The sequence below is a fragment of the Hyaena hyaena genome, unplaced genomic scaffold, assembly GCF_003009895.1.
Source record: "Hyaena hyaena isolate Hyena2069 unplaced genomic scaffold, ASM300989v1 scaffold_13, whole genome shotgun sequence".
In the NCBI taxonomy this organism is placed as follows: domain Eukaryota; kingdom Metazoa; phylum Chordata; class Mammalia; order Carnivora; family Hyaenidae; genus Hyaena; species Hyaena hyaena.
Genome location: NW_024080645.1, coordinates 1338335 through 1360064, shown reverse-complemented (window position 1 = coordinate 1360064; position 21730 = coordinate 1338335). Strand labels below are relative to the sequence as shown.

The window sequence follows — 21730 nt, the reverse complement described above, 5'->3', positions numbered from 1 at the left end:
TTCAAATAAGCTGAATGGTTAGACATTTGCGGCTGCATCATCTATGCCAATAATTCTGTCATATTCCTTCCACCTGCACGGGTGAGTGAGGATGTCAGCTTTGGAATATTAATGTTCACTGGTAATGCAAAGGAAAGAAAGAAAAAACCAAGCAGAGACCTCAACCACAGAAAACTCATTACGTGGGGTGGCGGATGCATCGTGCAGCGGCCCCCGCTCCCCTGCCCCCAATTCCTGACCCTCCGCGATCGGTGCACGTGACCTCCTTTGGATATCGGTTCTTGGCAGATGTAATGGAGACGGGGTCACACTGATTAAGGTTGGTCCTAACTCCATGACTGGGGGCCCCGGAAGGAACAGGAAGTTTGCACACAGATGGACATGCAGAGAAGACCTTTGAAAGGTGGATGGAAGCAGAGGGGCGCCTGGGTGGCTCAGTCACTGAAGTGGCCAACCCTTGGTTCCGATTCAGGTCATGATCTCACAGTTCGGGAGTTTGAGCCCTGCGTCAGGCTCCGCGCTGACAGCACAGAGCCTGCTTGGGATTCCCTCTCTCCCTCCCTCTCTGCCCCTCCCCTACTCGTGCTCTCTGTCTCTCTCAAAATAAATAAACTTAAAAAAAAAAAATAACCTTGAAGATGGAAGTAGAGACTGAAGCGGTGCGTCGCTGAGCCCGGGAACACCCAGGACTGCCCGTAACCGAAATGAGGAGCAGGGCACAGAGCAGACTTTCGCTCAGAGCCCTCGGGGAGGAAGCCCCCCTGACGACACCTTGATTTCAGACCTTCTCTGAACTGTGAGAGAACGGGCCCAAATTACCTCTCACGACTCCGTAGCTCCCCACTTCTGTCCCCAGAGGCCGAAGACACCTTCTGTCACGTCCTTCTGAAAGGTTCCTTGTCACCCACAGAAGCTCCAAAACCAACTCAGGCCCCAGTCAGCTAACTGACAGGAACACTCACAGGCTACTCATTAACATAGTACAAACTGTATTCGGTGCACACATAGTCTCGGCTTGGCTTCTCTGCCTCTGTGGCTCAGCGGTCACACCACCCTTTCCTCTCCCAGTATCGGTGACGTAAGGGAGCCCGAGATGGAGACGTTTGGGGAGGGGGTGTCTCCTCCTACCTTGGAGGACCTGACCCATAAGCTCCAGTCCTTCCGTGGGCTGCGCAGTAAATACGTCTTAAGGAAAACCACACCAAAGCAAACTCCTGAGGAATCGCTCTCTCTTCCTCTTCCCGCCTGGTTGGATGTGGATTTTGTTTAGGTTCGGGCCCCGGAGCGAGATAGCTCAGTGTCAAACCCTGGCCCCGCCACTTATGGCGTTTGTCCTTGGGCCTCATCTGCGACCTGACTGAGCTGATCCAGAGACAGTATCTTAAAAACGGTCCTGGGATGGCGTGAAGTGCCCCCAAATATTAGCAAAACCATCACCACCACCACGCCCTCCTCCCGTTCTCTTTAGTAAACTCTCTTCTCTGACAGAAATCACCCTAAAAGATCTTCTTTCCCACCTGACACAGAGTCCTCATCAACAAGGAAGTAACTGGCTGACTAACTGCGTGGCCCTCCTCCAACAAGCCCGAAATTCAGCCCAGGACACACTCTTCTGGAGTCTTCTAATGTGGAACCAAGTTATACTTAATGAGTCACTGGACCATTAAGTGTTCTTCACCAAGTTCTGTCAACAGGTCCAAGATTGTTTCTGTGCGGAAAGGGGTTCCGGCCGTGCTCCTGACACACGCGCCCTCTCTCTCCTGCTGAGGGAGGTCCGTCCTTTCCCCTGGAGGGGCTGACCCCTCACCCGCACCCCCTTCCTGCAGGTGAACTTACTCTGGCCTGGCTTGGCTCTGCTGACAAACCTTGCCGGTGCCCTGAAATAAGCCCCAGGCCCACACTGGAAGCCTCTGGCAGGCTCCGCAGGCCCCGTGAGAAGGGTCCGTCGGGACGGTGGGAGGCCACGGCGCACGGCCCACCGAAACCTAGTGTCACCCCGATGAGGGCTTTATCAGTGGTGGCTTAGATAAAACACAGTCCACCCCACACGTGGATGACGTGACAACGCTGAGGAGAAAGTGGGGAGGGAAAGGGCCCGTGTCTCCCCTGCGTTGTCTGCTATTTAACTAAAGAAGGCAGAGCAGGAGGAGAAAAAAGAAATTAAATTAACAATCTTAAGCAGCCACTCCACAGGCCAGGGAGACACAGGCCCAGGGCAGATTGATCGCACAAAGCCCAGCCGCCTGTGCGCTCCTGGCCACAGGGCTGGAACGGCGTCAGGCATCTCCAGAAGGTTCCACGGCACGTCCCAGTCCACCCAGAGCTGCGCACCTCGGACAGCCTGGGCTGACGTGGAGCCCCCTTCTCGCTCCCGGGGAGGCTTCCATGCCCTGGGTTGGCCCCTCGGCCGGCCGCCCACAGACCGACCTCTTAGCATTTGTAGGCTGTTCCAGGCCTGTTCTCCCGAGGACCGTTCTGCTGGATGGGCCCTCGGGGTGACCACCTCGAGCCCGAAGTCACAGACAGCCCTTGGGGCAGCGACAGGGCCAATCCTGTTCTCAACAGATGCCGCAGGTGTATTTTTGAACATTGACCACAAAGGACTTGGACTAGGTGTCCTCCAGCAAATCAGACCCGGTGGCCACCAGCACAGTGTGTGATGGTGACAGGAAGGGGCTGATGGGAGGGGACGACACAGCCGGGAAGCAGAAAGCCCCGTGGGGATCTAGCACCTCCTACAAATCAGATGCTACAGAATGAAGGGTCACACACAATTTGGTAAAGAGAAGGGGGAAGAATTTACAGGTAATTAACTACATCTCTGTTAACACCGTTTTCAGTTGCGGCCAAAATTCGGGCCTTGAAATTGCCTCTTTGAGCGAAGTCACTCATGGGTTAACTGTTCTATTTAACTGTATGTTTCCACAGAGTCATAAGGTCACACGCCAAACCGGCTACGTTTCGGAAGATGTCCGCCAAGTTCCTAGTCGGGGGAAAGCTACCCTCGGTGAGAAAACGTGACCCGCTCATTTCAACGTCAGGGACGGCTACTAACCCACCAGCTTTCCCGAAAGAAAATCACTAACCTAAAAATAGCTGGAGACTGAGTCACAGTTAAGCACGCACATTTAATCGAGCTCTTCTACAAGCCCTTACTCAAATACAGAAAGGGAGCCGGCCTCTCCATTAGCAAACAGCTCTGCTGAAACACCACCATACTTCCTACCAGAAGACGAATGGGCAAAGCACTTAGTAAAATCACAAGCAAAATTCTTTTCTCCACCACAGAGAAACCATTTAATCCCTACCTGAGAACAAACGGAAAATCACGAGCCAGGAGTTTCCTCTATAGAGCCTAGAATTTTCTTTTTTTTTTTTTTTTAATTTTTTTTAATGTTTTATTTATTTTTGAGAGAGAGAGACAGCGTGAGCAGGGGAGGGTCAGAGAGGGAGACACAGAATCTGAAACAGGCTCCGGGCTCTGAGCTGTCAGCACAGAGCCCGACGCGGGGCTCAAACCCACGAACCGTGAGATCATGACCTGAGCTGAAGTCAGATGCTTAACCGATTGAGCCACCCAGGTGCCCCAGAGAGCCTAGAATTTTCTAAAAGGACGGGCACTTTAACAAAGATACCTGATAGTCCCAAATATGGTGTTACAAAACCTGTTTCGTAATCACATTCTATAATATCAAAAGCAAATCTCAGTTTACCAGAACCCAAGAAACTCAAATGCCCAGTTTCCTGGAATTTTTAAGAGAAGGGTACAATTAGGGGCGCCAGGGTGGCTTAGTCGGTTAAGCGTCCGACTTTCGCTTAGGTCATGGTCTCACGGTTCGTGGGTTCGAGCCCCGCGTCAGGCTCTGTGCTGACTGCCAGCTCAGAGCCTGGAGCCTGTTTCAGGGTCTGTATCTCCCTCTCTCTCTGACCCTCCCCTGTTCACGCTGTCTCTCTCTCCTAGAAATAAATAAAAATATTTAAAAAAATTAAAAAAAAGAGAAGGGTACAATTGGAGGGGCACCTGGGTGGCTCAGTGGGTTGAGTGAGCAACTCCGGCTCAGGTCACGATCTCACAGTTCGTGAGTTCGAGCTCCACGTCTGGCTCTGTGTTGGCAGCACAGAGCCCACTTCGGATCCTCTGTCCCACTCTCTCTGCCCCTCCCCTGCTCACGCTCTATAAAAAAATGAAGGAACGTTAAAAAAAAAAAGGGGGGGTACAATTGGAGAGAAGAGCATCTCCAGTTTACTGCACAAAAGAAACTACCCGGGCGTGTCCCGGGAACAGTACGGATGCCACCAAGTCCTCAATGTCTGCAAGCAAAGTGCCAGAAGGAGGGAACTGGGGAAAGGAGCCTGCGCCACAGCAGAGCACAGCTACGTGGCTAATACACCGAGGTCCACACCCTGCCGTGAGAGCAGGAACATACGCAGCCCACCACAACTCTGGCACTTGCCCTTCACCGCGCAGGCACCAAGAAGTAGAGGTGTGAGGGGCGCTTGGGTGGCTCAGATGGTTCACGGTCTGCCTCTTGACTTCGGCTCAGGTTATGATCCCAGGGCTGTGGGTTCGAGCCCAGTGTCGGCCTCTATACTGAGCGGGGAACCTGCTGGAGATTTTCTCCCTCTGCCCCTTCCCTGCCCATGTATACTCAAGAGCTCTCTCTTCTCTTTAAAAGGGATGAATGAATGAATGAATGAGATGTGTGAGAAGACCATACCAACAGGTCAAGCCCCTTGCCCTTGCCCCACGGGAGAGACGCTGCCCGCAGGCCTAGCTCGCTCGCTCTCTGGCACCTCCTGGCTCTGCGGGTCTCTGAGGATGAATTCTGTCCCTCGGGGCTCGGCCACAGACCCTTTAACACAGGCCTAGAAAGCAGGAAAGGTTCTGGGCTCTTTGTCCCTCCAAGGCTAAGAAGGTTGCGGAGGCAAGGGTATACAATGTGCGTGGCATTTCGAGGCAGGCTTTACTTATTTCTGTTTTATAAATACCTCAGACGCTGTGAGGAGAAACAGGAGCGCATGCCAGCCTAGAGGAGGCTTAAAGGTCCCGTGGACTCCACTGTGACAAACGCCCAAGTCTCAGAAGACAAACTCCACCAGCGAAATGCGGATAAATATGAAGGACTGATTCATGCTCAAGCCCTCGGGTTAAAGACGATGGGAAGGATATGGTGAGAGTCACCCATCTGGTCCCAACCAAGCCAGCCTCCACACTGGTCTCCATGGAGGCCCGACCCAGCCTCTGCCATCCGTTCTGTTGATTCCGGGCACTCAACAGAGCCTCGTCCTCAGCTTCTAGGTCACAGCCCAAGATGTGCTGGATCTTAGCGGGCCAAAGAGGGAAGGGTCCCATTTGCATCTCCACACTATTTGCCTCCAGTGCCATCTGGAACTATTTTCTCCTCTGAATATGCTGTGCTGTGCGGATCTGGGCAGATCACTTGCCCTCTCTGAGGATTTTGAAGCTTACCCTAGAAGCCCATGTAGTATAACGGAACAACAGATTTTAGAATCGGAGGACTGGGTTCAAGTTCAGATTCTGACAAATGACCTTAGGTAGCCCTGGGTGAATGAGCTAAGTTTATTTTTTTATTTTTTTTAATGTTTCTATTTATTTATTTATTTATTTGAAACTGAGAGAGAGAGCGTGAGCAGGGACGGGGAGCAGAGAGAGTGGCGACAGAAGATATGAAGTGGGCTCTATGCTGACAGCAGCGAGTCCAATGTGGGGCTCGAACCCTTGAACCGTAAGATCATGACTTGAGCTGAAGTCGGATGCTTGACCGACTGAGCCCCCCAGGTGTCCAGAATTATCTAAGGTTTATGAAAGTTTGCTTTTTCTTCTATAAAATGGGAGAGAAGAGGTTATATACATTACAGGTTATTAAGAGAAGGTAGTTAGTGAAATTATATAGATAAAAAAAGCTTTATAATTATAAAATACCCACAAATATACTCAAGATAAGGTTTGTAAAATGCCTCGAGGTTTTTAGAGGAAAGTTGTCTTATTAAGTATTTCAAGATTATAATAATGTTAGTTTTAAAGCAATAGCTAGGGACTTTTAATACTTGAAGAGCATGGAATTGGTCCCTCAGGCTGTCCTGAGCTTGGCTTTATCAGATCCTTGTACGGAAGACACTGAAATTGCAAAACAAATAAAAATTCAAAGGCTCTAAGAGGAAAAGGGCAGCCCTCTGGGTTGATTTTTTTGGGGTCTTTGTTAAGTAGGTTCCTTTTCAAAGCAAAGAGTCAGAAACAGGTTCACACCCTCAAATCTTCCTGTCTCCTTGGACATCAGACACAAACATCTCACTGTTATTCCAGGCCTCACCCAGTCTTGCCTCCTACTCGGGAAGCAAGCTTTCTCAGCCTTCTTTAAAGCCCAAGGGCAAGTCCCAACTGCTGCCCTTGTCACCCATAGCCTCCTGCTTGGGTTTTTGGCTAAACCTTACCCGTATCAGCCATGCATCTGCTCTGAGTCCACCTTGGTCAGCCTCCACCCAACACCACAAGATACGGGGGACCATGACAGGTGCGTCTCAGCCACTAGCTCACTTTGCGGGGTCCCTCCTCTCCCGAGCTTCCCCCCTGTGCACGTGTCTCCTGAGAGACGAGGAACCAGCTGTCAAGGAAGGTTTTTTCCATCGGAAATGAGGGAACTGCTTCTCCATAACTGGGAAAGAGAGTGATCCCATTTCTGAAAAGTTGATTTACCAGTACTAGTTGGGAGCACCCTCATGGATAAAGCAGTGGTTGGTAAGTGAAGAGGAGAGAACCGTCCCCCGATCCCCCCAAAATGTGTCAATACCACAGGGGGTGGGGAGGATGTAATGCAAATTCACACCCCCCTCCTGACATTCCACCCTGCTCTCCATGAGTACCAAAGGCATTAGCTTCATTCTAAGCTCTGTGAGGACTATGAAAGAAGTATATATAACACATGGCTTCCATGGAATAATTGGAAAGCAGTGCAAATCCCTCCATATTTAAGTATGAGATCCTAAAGTACCCACTACAGATACGGGAGGAAGTCAAACAAAGGACGCAGAAGGAAGGGGGAGGTGGACTCATGGCTAGGGGCCCATGGGAAGAGATGGGACAGAAGGGAAGGTGAGAAGCAGGGGTGGGTACAGACATCAGCTCCCAGGCTGAGTCCCGGCCCAAGAGTGTGGCCCAAGAGGCCCAAGACCTCTGCTTACAAGAAGATGGTGCCCCACATATATGGCCTTGGCTGTGCGTGCTACGCAGACCCACGGAGGGTCTGAGTGCACGAGGCAGCACGTGTGAGAAGCATTTATTTGGCTCTATGTAATGGTCTAAGGGATGTTGGACAAGCATCATGGTTCACCATCTGCGAGCCCTCAATGGCATTCAAATAGTTTGGTTTTTTAATTAATTTCAGTAAATAATTTATATTTTATTAATAAATATACTTCACACACAGTGTTACCACCAACCAGTTTTGTACGACCTGCTGAACTACACAGGAATCTTCATTCAGGGGCCCATCCCCTTAAGGCCCTAAAAATCATACCACCTCCCACCTCTTCATTTTGCAGGCACCCTTTCATAATGAGAAAAATCTGTAAGCCTCATCGCTACCTAAAAGTAGCGCTTCATATTCCTTTCGTCTGTGTTGGGGATGCTATGCCCTTCTAAGTCAATCCTTGTGCAAATTCTACACAGGTCTAAATTTCATGGTGTTGAGCATGCAGTGGGGGCGCTCTCTACATATTTACTGACTGAGTCCGTGGGAAGTTCCTAACACACCACCACCCTGATCCCTTGAGCAGAATGTTCTTACAAGGAAATGATGACTAATTTAGGCTGAAAGGTACGGGGGTTCATAACAGCCGCACTACTGCAAAGCAAGAGAGAAAAAGCTCAGTGGGTCTCGGGCTGGCAGCCCTTTTTGGGTATTAAAGCACATCTCAGAGTTCGGGCAAATAATAATCCATCTCAATGAACGCTTTCCACTTTCCATCACTCAGAGAGGATGGAAATCTGATGCCAGATTTCTTTTACCTTTTCCCCCGTTTGTCTAAAGCAGATCACAGTAAGTTCGAGGATCTTAGGAAGTTCAAGAAGCTATAAATCAGTCTACTTCAGAAACTGCTTACACATAAAGAGAACCCAAAGCCTGAACAGGCTGCTGCAGGAAGCAGAAGGAAGCAAAGGACCCAACGAGAAGGCAGACAGAGAGGTACCTATTGATTGTTGGGATTCCGATGAATCCCGAAAGACCACGGAAGACCCACAATGTCTGCTAACATACTCCAGAGCATCTGGGGCGACACAATCGTCTCTGGTATTTTCCAACTGACGTGAACTTCTGACATCATCCAATAAATATAAATTTGAAAACGATGAATCCTAAATGAACCTAGGTGGAAACGTTGGTGGAATTATGACACAGGGATCCTTTCTGGAATCTAAGGAAAATGGAAAACTCCCTCCTGAAACATCTAGGGTATCTGTGTAAATAGGTCAGAACAATTGTGGTTACAGAGATTTCTACATCATCTGGATGCTTCCTGTGGGTGTGGACTGACAGCTGGGTAGTGAGGCCGTTCACAATAGGGCGAGGAAATGCATAGGCTATGGGGACAGACAGACCTGGCCTGAAACGCAGCTGTACCATTAGTGACTGTGTGACTTGGGGCAAGCATCTTAACCTCTCTGCACCTTGGTTCCCTTACCCATTACATGTCCGGCTATTAAATTAAATAATTAAAAACTGAAACACAATGTGAACTTGGCAATGGGGTCTTCACCAGAAGCAGAGGGGAACCTTGCTTTCTGCAACAAGGCTCAAGAATCCCAGTCCAGAGCCAAATGTCCGGGTCTGCAAGCCTGGTTAGCCCAGCTCCCAGACTTGCCTGGGTGCAATCACGACCAAGCCAATCTAACCATCTTCTCCAGGTGACCAGTGGGTCATACGTGGACACACCTATATTCCCATCCCAGCCCATGAGCTTCTCTGTCAGCCACCCAGAGAAAATATTCAGTTTGCAAACCACAGGTTAGGATTTGAAGACCCTCACCCTGGGCCCCTGGGGGTGTTCTCTGGCTGTTGTTAAGTTAACAAGTCACTATATCTGGAAAATGAAGGAGGAGAACCAGATGATAATAAAAATTCCTATTTGTGTAACTCTACAGTGTATCAAATTCTTGATTTAAATACAGCAGTTATTCCTCAAGCAAATCACAAAATGCACTGAAGTTCACAGTGGAGACAAATTACCTAATGTACTGTTTACAACATGCGTCCTCAGACATTCCCTCATTTGATTTGGTATTCAAAACAGTTCTTTGAGTTATCATTAATGCAAGTGAGGAAACTGACGCCCAGGGACCTTCCCAGTGCCCAGCTATGGGTAAGGCTCTAGGAATACAATACAAAGAGGGGAGGCGCCTTCACATCTCAGAGGCCCTTTGTAGTGCTGGATGGATCCCAACTATTTTAGCCCTGTCAATAGGTGCTTCCTGAGCCTCTTCCATCCAAAGAGAGCCTTAAAAACACCCTGCCTTCCTCTTAGAAGCTCTTTGGTGGCAAAGTCAAGATTTCTCTGGCAATTTCGCTGCAACATCCAGCTTTCTATGTGGAGTCAATAAATAGATTGATGAGTGATATTAATGATAGACCAAGGGAAAGGGGTTGTGTCTTCCAAATTGGGGAAAATATCCACAGCTATAAGCTACTTGGCATTTACCAACATCTTACTATTTAGAAGGACATATTTTTCACTGTGGTAGAAGGGCACTGACAGAGAGAGTGAGCACTTTATTTACATGATCAGAATGGAGAAGGGCATAAGCCCACAGTGGGAGCCCAGTTGGGGCCACACAGGGAGCTAGCTGTGAGGAGCTGGAGGCTGAGGAGGTATTTATGGAAAGTGACCTCGGGGCCAAGTATGGGCTAATGGTGGGGCAGAGGGTCCAGCCCCCACGCAAGGGCCAGACAGCAGTGGCCCCGCAGACAGAGAGCTCAATCAATGTCTACTGAACAAACGAAAAACACCAGTACAATCACATACTCCTCAGCATGTTAGGTTTCCCTCCATCATAATTGGAAATCTGAGAAAGTTAACAGGATGCCAAGCAATGCATGTGTAAATCTGCTAAGATGCATCATTCCACGTTAACTGAACCAAGCAAGGAAGAGGACCACATGCACAATACACTACCAGTTACGTAAAAAAGAAAGGTCTAGGACAGGGACAGGCACGCACACTAGCTGGGCTACGTACGCGGCAAGTATCTCGGAAAAAATATACACGACACTAGCAACGTTCATGGCTTCTGGGGAGGATGGTCTTTTATTGTTTACTGTTTATCATTCCTTTTGAATTTCTACCATGTAAATGTATTACCTGTTTAAAAGTAAATAAAAATCTCTGCATCTGAATCTTGATTCAAAAAAATCAAGCTTAAGAAGAAAAACACTTGTGGGACACCTGGGTGTGGTTCAGTGGGTTAAGCGTCCAACTCTTGATTTCAGCTCAGGTCATGATCTCACAGTTTCCTGAGTTCGAGTCCCACATCCGGCTCTGTGTTGACAGCGCAGAGCCTGCTTGAGATTCTCCCTTTCTCTCTGTCCTGACCCTGCTCTCACTCTCTCTGTCTCTCTCAAAAGAAATAAATATTTTTTAAAAAGGGAGAAGGGGGGGGCACCTGGGTGGGTCAGTCCGTTAGGCGTCTGACTTCAGCTGAGGTCATGATCTCACAGTTCGTGAGTTTGAGTCCCACATCGGGCTCTGTGCTGACATCTCAGAGCTTGGAGCCTGCTTCAGATTCTGTGTCTCCCTCTCTCTCTGCTCCTCCCCCACTCGTGCTCTGTCTCTCTCTCAAAAATGGATAAACATTAACAAAAAATAAAAATAAAAAAGGGAGAAGAAAAGCATTTCTGACATTTTAAAACAATCACAAATTTGAATAATGACTCAATAGTCGATGGTATTAAAAAAATCATTGTTAACTTTTTAAAGTATAATAATAGTATTACAGTCATGTTTAATAAAGGGACCCTTATTTTTATTTTTTTTTTTTGCGAGAGAGGGAGAGTGCATGCGAGCTCGTGGGCAAGTTGGGGGACAGGTCTGAAGAGAGGATCCGAAGCTGGCTCCGAGCTGACAGCAAAGAAGCCAACATGGGGCTCGAACTCGCGAACCACGAGATCACGACCAAACCACCCAGACGCCCCAGAGGATCCTTGTTATTAAGAAATATCATGGAAACATTTAGAGATATAATGACACGATGTCTGGGATCGACTTCCAAATGATTGTGGGCGGGGGAGCAGCTAGAACAGAGTCAGGAGCTGGTCACTGCGGAAGCCGGTGATGGGCCTGGGGCGTTCACCATACGACTCTTTCTACTTCCGTCTCCCTTTAAAATTCCCATAATAAAAGCTAATAAACGAATTAATGATTATTTAGCTACACAACAAATAGTCTCCGTAGTCACTGAGGCTCAAGTTCACACCCAACTTCCGGGATAGTCAAGACTCCTTGGTCCTTGGGACAATGATGGCAAATAATAGCTGCTTCTGGCAAACGAGTCGTGGGCTGCTCCTCCTACGGTCCGGGTGGTGCAAATCTCAATGGAGAAAGAACTCCAAACCCAACTCCAAAATTAAACAAGCAAAAAGAACCAAAGAAATTGCTTTTGGGGGGCTCCCTTCTCCCTTGGTGTAGACACTTAGTGCCAGCTGCACACACACAAAGGCTCTTACTAAGGCAGGGCACCAAGGACGCAGACTAACTTTTCATTTCAATTCAAACAATACTTCTGATTTTTTTAAATGTTTATGTATTTTTTGAGAGAGACAGAGAGCGATCGGGGGGGGGGGGGAGGGGCAGAGAGAGAGAGGGAGACACAGGATCTGAAGCAGGCTCCAGGCTCCGAGCTGTGGGCACAGAGCCCAACATGGGTCTCGAACTCATGAACCCTGGGTCATGACCTGAGCTGAAGCTGGATGCTCAACCGACTGTGCCAATTAGTATTTCTAAAGTGTTCGCCTCCTGGAAAGGAGCCATGAGTGGCACAATCATGACAGGAAACCTGTGTCCGCCTCACAGAGCTTAGGGTTCCTACGCGCGGGGGCGGGGGTGGGGGCGGCGCGGTGTTCAAACGCAGGTGCTAAATGGTCCCCTCTGACGAGGAAGAAAAATAGTCCTTCCAGATCCCCTGAGGACTTTTTAATCAATCCTCAAATTTAAATTGAGCTATATTTTCAATGATTATTTATTATACGATTTCTCCAAATGTCCAAACATAAAATGTGGCATAAACTTCTTTTAGCACTTATACAACAATGGCGACCGAGACAAATGTACAAATAAATACAAATAATATTCCTCAAACAGTGAGAGTCGGATTAACCACATTAGCACAGTGAGGCTGCTGCCGTCTTCCAGGCCTGAAAGCCCTGGACGATGTCACCGTGTTCCTGCCTGCTCCGACAGGTCCTGTGAGTGCCAGGCACAGCGCGACAGCCGCACCCTCGCGTCCCCCCTTCTCTGCTGGGACCGTCGCTGAAGCCTTGCTTTGCGCAGTGCTCTGTGCTCTCCCTTGGCTTTCCCCGACGCTAGCCCGTCCTCTCCACACTAAGTCCTTCTGTACTTTTCTCTGGGATGGCTTACCTGGCTCCAGCTCACAGGAAATTCACACACAGGTGGGGGACACCGAGGCCATGTGGCTGGACCCTGACAGTATGAGGCCGTCCCAATGACCCAGGACAGGCTTTGTAAATATTTCCCATTAGTGTTAACATGAAGCCAACAAGTCTGAATGTTCTCAATTTAAGGAGAACGCAAGGAACTTCTAGAAAATATCCTTGTCCTTTGATTTGGGATGGAGTGTGACAGTGCTACTGGAGTAGCGCGGGAAGTACCATGGGGCTCGGATGACAAGTCACAATCTACCTTGGAAACAATATGAGCCACCGCCTGACAATATTAACTCAAGAACAGGTTTAAGCATATGTTTCAGGAGGCTGATGTATAGAAACACTGAAGGGTCTCCATTCCAATGAGTGGCCGAGGTCCCGTCCCAGCCTCCCCGACTCTCCTTGTCCTTAAGAACTATAGGGCGACTGGGTGGCTCAGTCGGTTAAGCGTCCGACTTCGGCTCAGGTCATGATCTCATGGTTCATGGGTTCAAGTCCTGCATCGGGCTCTGTGCTGACAGCCAGCTCAGAGCCTGGAGCCTGTTTCAGATTCTTGTCTCCCTCTCTCTCGGACCCTCCCCTGCTCACACTGTCTCTCTCTCTCTCTCTCTCTCAGAAATAAAAACATTAAAAATTTAAAAAAAAAAAAAAAGAAGAACTACAACATGGTCGGGGGGCCTACGTGGCTCAGTCAGTTAAGCATCCAACTCCTGATTTCGGCTCAGGTCATGATCTCATGGTTCATGAGTTCGAGCCCTGGGACTCTCTGTCTCTCCCTCTCTTTCTTCTTCTCTCTCTACGCCTCCCCTGCTCTCTTTGTCTCTCTCAAAATAAATAAATAAGCTTCAGGGGTGCCTGGGTGTCTCCATCAGTTGAGTGTCAGACTTGTGTATAGGTCACAATCTCACAGTTCATGAGCTCGAGCCCCACGTTGGGCTCTGCACTGACAGCTTGGGGCCTGGAGCCTGCTTCAGATTCTGGGTCTCCCTTTCTCTGCCCCTCCCCTGTTCATGCTCTGTCTTGCTCTCAAAAATGAGTAAACATTAGTGGGGTGCCTGGGTGGCTCAGTCAGTTAAGCATCCGACTTCGGCTCAGGTCATGGTCTCACGGTTCATGGGTTCGAGCCCCGTGTCGGGCTCTGTGCTGACAGCTAGCTCAGAGCCTGGAGCCTGCTTCGGATTCTGTGTCTCCCTCTCTCTCTGACCCTCCCCTGGTCACGCTGTCTCTCTTTCTCAGAAATAAATAAAAAATATTAAAAAAGATTTTAAAAAATATTTTTAAAATGAATAAACGTTAGAAAAAAATTAAAAATAAACTTAAAAAAATAAAAGAACCACAGCACAGTACTTTAGACAAACAAATCAAGACCCCACAGAGTCAAAGAACAACTTCCAGGATCAGCTCATATCACTCTAAGATACTACAACTGCATTATGACACTGTGTAGTCCACACCACCTGAAAACACCAGGCACAAACCCACACTGAACGATGCATGGGGGGGGCGGGGAGGGGGTTGGCAGCTTGGCTACATGTATGGCCTGGTTTCCCAGCACCGTTTAAGGAACCCAGAAAAGTGGAACCCTCCTTGACCAGCACCCTCTTCTTCAGGCTCCCCTAAAGCCATGATTCCATCTCCACTAGCTCAAGCTTTCCGGCAATCTAAATCTGCTCTGTTTAGAAGGTTTTAGAAGGTTGCTCTTTACCCTGGGACACCGACCTTCCCGCATTTTTGGTATTAAAATATCTTTTCTTAAAAGAGGGCAACAATAGGGGCACCTGGCTGGCTCAGTCAGTCATCAGAATGTGCGACTCTTGATCTCAGGGCTGTGAGTTCAAGCCCCGTGTTGGGAGTGGAGCTTACTTAAAAATAGATAAATAAGGGGCGCCTGGGTGGCTTAGTCGGTTGAGCGTCCGACTTNATGTAGCTGTAAACTATTTTATTTCTAAACTATTTATATGACTTTACTTATTGTTATGCATACTTTTTTTAATGATGTGATAGTTTTCCACATTTGAATTCTAGAATTTCACCATATAGGATTCATAACTTGATTCACTAATAACATTCTTATTAAGTCTCTGAGTTATTTCCATTTAAAAAAACAATTGGAATTGTGGTGGTATAAGCTTTGTACAAACTGACATTTCCAAAAATTGGTATGTTTTATATTAAGATGTTTTCTCTAAGTGGAAATACTTGGTCAAAGTGTATGAGAAGTTTTACAGTTCTTTATGTATTTCTAGATAGTGCTTTGTAAAAATTAAACTATATTATAGAGCTTTTAAAAAAGTAGAAGCACTTTGGCTCTGTGCTGACTGACAGCTCGGAGCCTGGAGCCTGTTTCAGTCTGTGACTCCCTCTCTCTCTGACCCTTCCCTGTTCACACTGTCTCTCTCTCTCTCCTAGAAATAAATAAAACATTTAAAAAAAAATAGATAAATAAACAAATAGGTAAACAAGTGGAAAGATGGCAACATAGGAGATGACAAGGCTTTTCAGTTTCTTATCTGAAAAGATTAACACGTGACAATCCTAAGCTGGACTTCCTGACTTGTTTTTTATGCTCTGCCATGACTAAGTGAACAGTGCATAAATACACGTCAGGAGCGAGTGTGCACAAACGGGGTAATTTTCAAAGTTTCTCTCTCTGTTACCCCCAGGAGGCGGGAAAAAGCACAACTGATAAAGCCACCCCCCCTCTCGAATCACATAACAAGTATCTGTGGCATGATGGACGGGCGGTGTGGCACAGCGCTGAGCAAAGACTAGGAGGTAATGACTCCAGATTAGACCAGCTGACTCAGATCTTGGAGATTTCAATTCAATTTCAAGGTGCCTGTAAATTAGACTCAGAGTGGGGCGCCTGGTGGCTCAGTCAGTTACACGTCCGACTTTGGCTCAGGTCATGGTCTCGCGGTTCTTGAGTTCGAGACCCGCGTCGGGTTCTGTGTTGACAGCTCGGAGCCTGGAGCCTGCTTCGGATTCTGTGTCTCCCTCTCTTTCTGCCTCTCCCTTGCTTGCACTCTGTCTCTGTCTCTCTCAAAAGTAAATAAATAAATAAATAAATAAATAAGTTTTAAATTAGACTCAGAGGTAAATAAAAGCAAGATGAAGATTAAGGCACATTTGAAGAGGGAAACAGAACGGGCAAGATCTGGGAGCCACCGAAGGCCAGAAGATCATTCAGTGCCGTCACACAGAACCTAAGTACAGCCTTAGAAAATTCAAATACGAGGGACCCCGGGACTCTCAGAGTCACTGCCAGAAGAAAGCTTGGCCAGGCCATGTCAGGTTCAGACCTTGAAATGGCAAAGTAAGAGAATTTGGGAAACATTCCTAAGGGCAACAACAGAAATTGTATTCCCGCATGCTGGTTTAGGACAGAGGCTCGACAGAGGCGCAGGTGGGAGAGCTGGTTTTTCCTGGGGTGAGAGACAAGGCGCAGGGAACTTGGCAGAGCCGCCCAAACAGGAAATCTGGGAGTGAGGTGCCCAGTTCCTCCCTGATGCTCAGGGGCAAGGACACACAGTCAGTGCTGCGGTGCGGGAGGCAGAGTTAGATGTGACAGAGGTGCTGAAGCGGGTACCGGAAAGGTCCAGGAGCCTTCCCTGGAGACCAGAGAAAACACAACAAGCCTTCCCTGGCCATTCTAGCACAATATGCCCTGAGGGTGAAGGTGAAGGGCTCAACGTGACAGTTCCTCATTCTCCCACGCTCCCTTCACAGGACGACCTTTAGGAGCAGCCCTCCACCTCACCCGGCCTCTTCTCAGGCTGAGAGCTACAAGATGTAGAGAAGAAACAGCTTCGCCCCCAAATATCCACAAAATGCCTCAGGACCTCCACACAAAGCTGCTGCCTAAAGAAGATTGGTTCTTAGCATCCTCAGAAACAGAAAACAGCTAACATAGACCACCTTCATAAAAAATGAGCCTGAGGGGTGCTGGGGTGGCTCAGTTGGTTAAAGCTAAGCAATCGACTCCTGACTTTGGCTCAGATCATGATCCCACGGTCAGTTGTGAGTTCTAGCCTCGCATTGGGTTCTGCGCAGAGCATGGAGCCTGCTTAGGATTCTCTCTCTCCGTCTCTCTCTCTCTCTCTCTCTCTCAAAATAAATAAACATTATTTAAAAATTGACACTGAAGCTTCCTTTCCATACCACCAAGAAATAATAAACGAAAAAAAAAAAGCAAGATTGCAAATAGCATGTATATAGTACGCTACCGTTTGTGCAAAAGGGAAGGAGACCTTCATGGGAAATTTGCTGCCGCACCTGGAACACCCCTGGAGGACAAAGAGATCAGTGACGCTGGTCGAACACATTAGGCAGCAGGAGTCAGGCGTGGACAGAGGTGTGTCTAGGGCCTCATCTTTGGTGCCCTTCAAAACGTGTTCTTTTGTCATGCACTACCGATTTTTCAAGTTTGAATTAACAAACGTTAAAACGTTTTCAACGTAAAATAAAAACAAACCCGTCTTTATGCAGCAAACCGAACACACTTGTTCATCCGGACAGCTGCTCTCCTGGCACACGCCAGATGCTCGTTTGTCGGACTTAATGAGCCCCGACTTAAAGACGACAAGAGAAAACCAAAAACAAGGCAAATCAGAGGATGTCAAGGTTTCAGGTCTCTGGCGAGCCCTTTACCTGTCTGCCGCTTCCCTGTTACCACAGATCGGAAAAGGGGGCCCTTATATCACAAGCTCTGCAACCAGCGGGGTCCCAGGCACAAGCTTCACAGATGATGACAGGTCTGATCATCTGTCCACACCAGCCATTTCGTAGAAAGAAACCTTTGAATCCAAAACATATGATGCCCTGGAACCAATATGTAGGTATGAAAAATAAATATGCAGATATGAAAAATGATCCTGGAGGGAGATGATGACGGCAAGAACACAGCATCGACCCAAAAATAGCAGCACAGGGGTTAAAAATGTCCATGCACGGTCAAAAAGGTTGGGACATGAAAAGCTGCTCTAAAATTCTCAAGCCAGACCACAGCAAGCGGTGGCCCGAACTTCCAGCGCTCTGTTCCTGGGGACAGTTTAGCCCAAAACGGGACCAGAAGGCTTAAACGTCGCATGCCCTGGTCATCTTCACTCTCGAATTGGTCAAGGAGGGCTCAAACCCCACATTGTAATAAAAACCAGAATAACGTTAGCAGTAGATCACAGCAGAAATTCTGCTACGTGAAATTCTATTATTCTAGAGGTCTCTCTGCTGGGGTTTTTAATAAAGGGCCAGGTTTTGCGCAAAAGATAAGCCAGACTATACCTCTGTCTTCCAGAGGACCAAAGAAATAACCTCATGTTCTGGGCGGAGGGGAACCACTATGCTCTTTCTGGGCTCCTCCAGAGATTACCAGGAGGAAGGCGTAAGTGGGAGAATTAAGGAATAACTGTGAATGAGAAGCCTTTCGCCCAGATGTTATAGAAAAGAAAGCAAGGTGGAGGGAAAGGGGCCCCATATTAACACACAGAGAAAGGGAAACAATTATTCTAAGATGGCTGAACTCTAGGTTATCGAAAACAAAAACGCAAACTCAGAATCAACTCTTAAGAAGGTGTCCATCAATGAATATGCTAATCTTTGCTTCATTCTAGAAAACTCATAAAAACAGAGAAACCAAAACCAAAGGTTTCCTGCCAGAAATAAAGATGACTGGTTATCTTCCAGTTAGATGGGAATTGGCTGTGGCACCTGGGTGGCTCAGTCAGTTATGTGTCCGCCTCTTGGTTTCAGATCATGATCTCACAGGTTCATGAGATTGAGCCCCGCATCAGGGTCCGCATTGAGAGTGAGGAGCCTGCTTTCCATTCTCTCTCTGCCCCTCCCCCGCTTGCCCTCTGTCTCTCTTCCACAATAAATAAACAAACTTCAAAAATAAAAAAAAGGCCTGGGGCGCCTGGGTGGCTCCATCAGTTAACCGTCCAACTTCAACTCAGGTCATGACCTCGAGGTCCGTGAGTTCGAGCCCACCCCGTCGGGCTCTGTGCGGACAAGCTCAGAGCCTGGAGCCTGCTTTGGATTCTGTGTCTCCCTCTCTCTCTGCTCCTCCCCCGCTCGCACTCTGTCTCTCTCTCAAAAATAAATAAAGAATAAAAAAAATTGTTTTTTAAATGAAACTCAAAAAGGGAATTGGCTGGCAAAATGAGGTAAGATATTTATCAGAACCACGAAAGCAATCGTGAAAATACGGGCAAAAGGAAAGGGAAAGAAGAGAACTTTCCCCACGAAAAGTCATCCTACTGCACTTTCTTGTTTATTTCAAGCTTGAGAAAAGAACAGGGACAACACAGGAAAGCCCGTGAAGAAGCTACATCCCCAGCAGAAATCAGTCACACGCTTGTGCTCCTGCCGAGGAGGAGAGGCGCTGTGGGTGCTCCCGCTGCTCCAATGACTAAGGAACTTGCTTAAATGCATTTGACACACGATCCTTGAACTTCCAAAAAGCACTTAATACAGCGGCTCATGAAATCTTCATCTAAAAATGTTCATCCATTTATAATCAAGCTGCATCACGCTGACAAATGGGCAGGAAGGCTGAACAGAGGGAACAGATATTTGGAAGGATATCAGGGACTTTGTTTATCACACTGAAGGATTTCTTTCCCCCCGTTTTTAAAGAGAATCAAAAAGACCTGTGGTCTAAAAGCCGTTAATTACAAAGGGGAGGACGAACAGGAAATGAATTACATGATTCTATAAAAGAAAAATGTTTATAAAAATGCAGTGTGACAGAAAACGCCACAGACGTCTCTGCTACAATGAAATCTGAAATATGTTTAATGAATTGAGGGGGAGGAGACAGTGAAAAAAATTAGCTCCTGATAGAAAATACTGGATGGTAGATATGGGGGGGGGGGACATAGGAAAAGGCAACTGAATATCGAACTTAGCACATTAAAAGCGGTTACTATGTGCCAGGCTCCGTTCTAAATGCTTCAGATATAGTAACTCATGCAAACCTCCAAACAACCTTCTAATCTAAGTACCATTATCATTTCTGTTTTATAGGTGAGCAAACAGAGGCACAGAGAGGTTAACTTACTTGCCCAGGGTTACAGATTGTAAGAAGTAAGGGCTAGGATTCCAACCCGGGCACTCGCACCAAAATCTCTGCTCCTAATCTCTCTGGACTCCCTTAGAATTTAAACATCAAGAGGGCCAGAGAAATACAAGTCATGTATGTGTGAAATCCAGGGTCAGCAGCTCACCCCTTAGTCACGGCTCTGTGATGAGCAGTTTGTGGGCCTTAGTTTCCTCACCTGTGCGCTGAAAAGCCAGATTAGGTGAGCTCTAACCAAGGGATCGGCAGCTCTAAGCGGCCCCACGTGCATGCCGACGATCTACAGTATATGGCCCGGTCTGTTTTCTGACCAGGATATTCAAAGATTAATTCATCCTAAAACAGGCAGCAAGTGGTAGTAAGGGCCTTTCTCTGCCTCCTGACCTTCAGAAGATTATTATGTCCTCTCCATTCAGGCAAATGACAGAGAGTAATGAAAGGGGTACTGTACGGTCTCTCTTTTGGACTCGACTTAATGCGGTTGTAATGAATGGCCCTGGAAAAGCTCTAGGCGCAGACCACATGAGCTGTGCCAAACCTACCAACCCCAGGCCCCTCTCAGGAGCCTGTTCCTGGAACCTACCATTGGATCTGGTTACTGGAATGCAGGTGAAATTGACACACTGGAGGTGGGGCAACCAAAAGAGAGGAACTGGGGAGATTAAAACATGGAATTTCCAAGGTAGCTCCAATTACAGTTTCACGATGGCTAAATAAACCTTGTCTTCTTGGTATACTCCACTCTCTTTGCCAACACCCACTCTTCCGAGTTGAGACCCCAAAATTCATTACGGTGAATTCAACACCCGCTTCCAAACCAACAGACCCCCAGAAATATCCTCCTCAAGCTAGGCCTTAAAGGTCACTCAGAGTGTATCTTACAGGTGGGTCATGCAGTCCTCCTTTGAGAGTCCTTTCTAAGCATCCCTGACAGGTGGCTGTCATCGGGCTCTGCCAGACACTCCCAAGGTCGAGGCACCGGCTGCCTCGCCGGACAGACGGCTGCTTGCGCTGCTGGACAGCTCTCTGTGGGGAAAGCCCACGAAGCGCCTAGAACAGTGCCTGGCGCGGGGCCAAGCTCAGTAAGAGCGCCTCCAACTGGGTCAAAAGCTGCCTCCTTACAACTTGAACCCACCGATCCGGGGTGCATTACTGGAGCCCTGCAACGCAGAGGCCCCTCGGATATCTGGAGCTGTAAACAGGCCCCTCGGCCCTCTCCTTCCCGGTGCGGATCCCCGACCTCCCTCACCAGGCCTGGGTCGGCAGACCCCCTCCCCGAACCCCAGAGGTCCCACGAGTGAGGACCACTGGAAGCATAGCCGGCAGGGAGGCCGCAGTCAGGGATGGCCCCAACCTCGATACCGGGGGCAGGAGGGGACAAAGGGCTTTCAAAAAAGGCGTATCCCTCGCGCCGCGGTCCAGGCTGCCTCCCTCCCCGCCCCTGGGCGAGCCGGCCGTGGGGACCCCTGCGGCGCCAGGTGACAGGCCCCGGAGGATCCGAGGCGCAGGCAGCGGCGCGATGGGGCCGAGCCACGACAGGGACCTCGGGTCTCAGGGATCCGGCCGGACAGGCAGAGGGAGCGGTCTCGGCTTAGCGGAGCTCGCTCGGTCGTGGCTTTACCTGCGCGTGGTTGACTGCCGCGGTCCGGCTTGGCCCCAGCCCGGTTCCCGCAGCTCCGCGGCTGCCGGCGGCGCTCATGGAAATGCAGCCGGAACCCCTGGCCAGTGCAGCTCCCGCCGCTACCGGCCCCGCCCAAGCAACTGCCGCCACGCCCCTGACAACCGCTTCTGCCACGCCCCTGACTCGGAACCCGCCTGCTTATTGGGCGGCCAAGCCGCCGCTCTACGAGCCCTTTGCAACCAGCGGGAACTCCATTGGTCAGCGGAGCTGCTTCTCAGGGTGGAGGCGGGACCCTCGGCAAAGAACTCCTCCACAGTTGGTTACTTTTGACGTCTTTAGCCCGTGGGCTGAGACTCTATTGGA

The 21730-nt window shown here is 48.7% G+C and overlaps 1 protein-coding gene across 1 annotated transcript in view; it reads right to left on the bottom strand.

Moving 5' to 3' along the window:
* ABHD2 (abhydrolase domain containing 2, acylglycerol lipase) overlaps positions 1-21484 on the bottom strand; it is a 111623-nt gene extending 90139 nt beyond the window's left edge. The window contains exon 1 of the mRNA XM_039216739.1: positions 21368-21484. The gene's annotated coding sequence lies outside the window, so the exon portion shown is untranslated. The remainder of the gene's footprint in view (positions 1-21367) is intronic.
* Between the last annotated feature and the right edge of the window lie 246 nt (positions 21485-21730).